Source organism: Anser cygnoides, chromosome 1, assembly GCF_040182565.1.
Source record: "Anser cygnoides isolate HZ-2024a breed goose chromosome 1, Taihu_goose_T2T_genome, whole genome shotgun sequence".
In the NCBI taxonomy this organism is placed as follows: Eukaryota; Metazoa; Chordata; class Aves; order Anseriformes; family Anatidae; genus Anser; species Anser cygnoides.
Window position 1 is genome coordinate 118,265,344 of NC_089873.1, and position 3,136 is coordinate 118,268,479.

Here is a 3,136-nt window from a genome sequence, read left to right on the forward strand (position 1 = left end):
CATTGTATTTTGGATAAATCTGTAAATGTGGGGGGTGGGATATGGGGCCTGCTTGAAAGCACGAAGTTCTTCTTGTGTTCACACTGCTTTCTCTCTTGTTATGACTGTATACTGTATGAAGTAACCAGAAGTGATGAAGACTGCCAGAAGTAACGTAGGGCTGTGATAGGATACACCTGTTCATACACCTTGAGCTACTGACCTTTGGGATTGCACCACAGAGAAGATAGCAGCAGCTGAATGATTGCTGAGAAGAATCAAAGTAGCTCAAACACTACCAGTCCTTGACAATTAAGACTGGTAACAGAAGCAATAATATGGCACAACGTGTACTTCAAAAGTATAATAGTGCTGGTACCAAAGTAGGTAAGAGATGGGCGCCCTAAAACCTGTTTCCATATTAAAAGCAGTAGAGTGAAGTACGTGTTACATACACCTAGAATCCTACGCAGTATTTTATGTCTCCATTTTGGGAACTGATAGGTCCTGCACTTGAGCAGGATAAATACAAAGAAATAATGCTGTGTATTCTTGAGAGGCGCAGAATTTTCAGAAATGCCAAAAAATTATTCAAAGAAAAGTGACTGATCCACAGCAGTGGCACTAGTAAAACTAAAATATAATTGAAAACAGATTTCCCTGATTTTTAAACACAAGCGTATCTTACATTTGATTCTCACCATGCAAGTTGAGGAGAAATACAGCAACTCTTTGAAGATCAATATAGTCTGTAATAGAACTAGAACAATAGGAACAACCCTTCCTGTGGGCGAACTTGTTTAAAAAAAAAAGGTTTAAGAAACCTTCAAAACCTGTTTTAGAACCCTGTTTAAGTTAATTTCATTTTGGAAGTTAAATTATTTTACAAAAATTGACTTTGAAAAGCATACAGCAGACCCTGGTCTGTAGTGCTGCTTATGTTATTTCTGAGAGGTAGACTTCAGTTTCTAACACCTCCATATTGCCTTTCTGATACTGGCTCAACTCCCTTAGCATTTTTGTATTTCAGTGGTGTGATTCGTCAGTCCTTCCTACGTAAGAAGTCTTGAATGTTTATTCCTGGAGATGAGAACAGGCTTAATATCTTTCCTACAAGTCAATTGTGCGTGGATTCCTTGTGGAGAGTTAAACCGAGAACATTTAATGGTGACATCATTCCTTTAGGATTGTATGCTGTTTTTCTGAATTACCACACAGTGTTTTGGATTCAACACCAGCATATAGTAGCCAAAGTCAGAGTTGCTTTAAACAACGACAACAAAAAGCCTCCCATGTCTTCGCTGTGGGCATTTTACAGTGTTTCACACAGAACATGTAACATGCTGTAACAGTCCCTAGGCTAAGCTGTGCCTTGTTTACATTTCTCCTTCAGATGTTTGTCTTGCAGAATAAAAATAAAGCTCTGGGAGGTTTTGGATTTTGCTCACTGTATTTTTTTTTTTTTTTTTACTATGTACAAGATCTTCAGTCTTGGAAACTCTCTCTGTTAGCGTTCCTGCAATATTTGTTGCTGAAGTTAGTCGCTGTTTCTTCTTCTGGTTGACCTTCCAGGGAGACTCACAGGGCTAATCAGATAGTGAATGCAAAGCTCAACATAAAAATATGCACAAAAAGTCAGAAAAAAAAAATACATTGGAAGGGAAAAAGACTGAAACTGGAGTTCAAGATCTTAAGGGAGAAGTCGTCCTTTTTTTGTTAAGTCCACTAAGATTCCCAGGCATTCAGTTCCTTAGCATTTCTTTCTGTAGTTGAAAGCATTAGTTTGATCAAGGTTTGGTTGGACTCCAATCTTGACCGTTCTGTGATCCTGCTCTGAGAACGATATGATCCCAAAATAGCTCTCATTGAGGTAGTTTTGCTCTTCACAAACTATTGTGTATGTGGAGAGAATCCCTGATTAAATCCTACCTCTTTGATCCAGATCTGTTGAAAAGCATGGAAGTGCCAAGACTTCAGCTCCGCAGGGAAATGAATCCCACAGTCTCTTAATGTAGGGAGCAGATCTCATTCCATGCTGGAGCCACGTTTTCATTGGCTTTAACACTATGGTAAACATCTGGGAGATATTTGCAGTAAAATGAAGGCTGAAACTGTGAACGCTTGTATAATCCAATATGTGTACTCGTCTCTGCAGAGTATTGCCACGGAGTAATTTTGTTTCTGGAAAGAAAGCCCTCAAGTCTCACCCTGTCATTAATCCCTTTGAAAGGAAGAACAGGAATCATTCATGAGGTCTGCACTGTCTCCAAGTGGACTGACAGAAAGGAGAGAGCGCCCAGTGTTTCTTCCTTAGAAATACGCTCTTTTTCTGTATGGAAAAGGGAACAAAATGCTGTTTGATGTTGACAGGCTGCAAAATTGGCCACTGAGGGCTTGAACTCCACCACTGCTGCCTGCCAAGAGCAGAAAGTACCCTATTGCTCCGTACAAACACATACTTCAGAGCACAGTGAACGAGCTCCTTGGGTGGAATAGATGAATTTTTAATCTAAGTCAATAGAGCACAGTACTAAGGAAAACAATATAAATGCCAGGCACAGGAATTTGCAGTTGACTCTTGCCATGTTTTGGGCTTGCATATAATTTTTGCTGATTATTTCTAACCAGCTATGGACAATGATCCTAGTTTGCCATGGAGCCTTGCTGATGATGATAGGCAGTTCATGAATCTCTCAGGACCTGATGGCAACTTACAGTTTTTCTCATGAAATCTTCAATCTTTTCTGTATTAGTTTAGTGTATTTAATGCAGGTTGTCACAGGGAAAAAAAAAACTTAGCTATGAAAGCTACTAGTATCTTGCTGGATGTTTTTCAGTATGTAGTGGTGGTAATTTTTACATAAAAGGTCCTGTCTTTTCTCCTCCCATCCTAAAATACCAACTTTAGGAAGATGGAAGGCCCTCAAAATAAATAATCTTTGTATGAAGCATCCTGTTTTCACTTAGGCAAGAGTCTGAAGTGAGTTGAAAATGATGATGTGTTTTCTGGCTCTCCCTTTGCAGAAACTTAAATCCACGTTCTGTGGCTTGCACACAACTGCATTGTTCCTACAATGGCCTGTAGTCTTAGGTTTTGATTTTATTCCTTTTACTTTTTATTTATTTATTTTGTATTCATTTGACTATTATCACTATC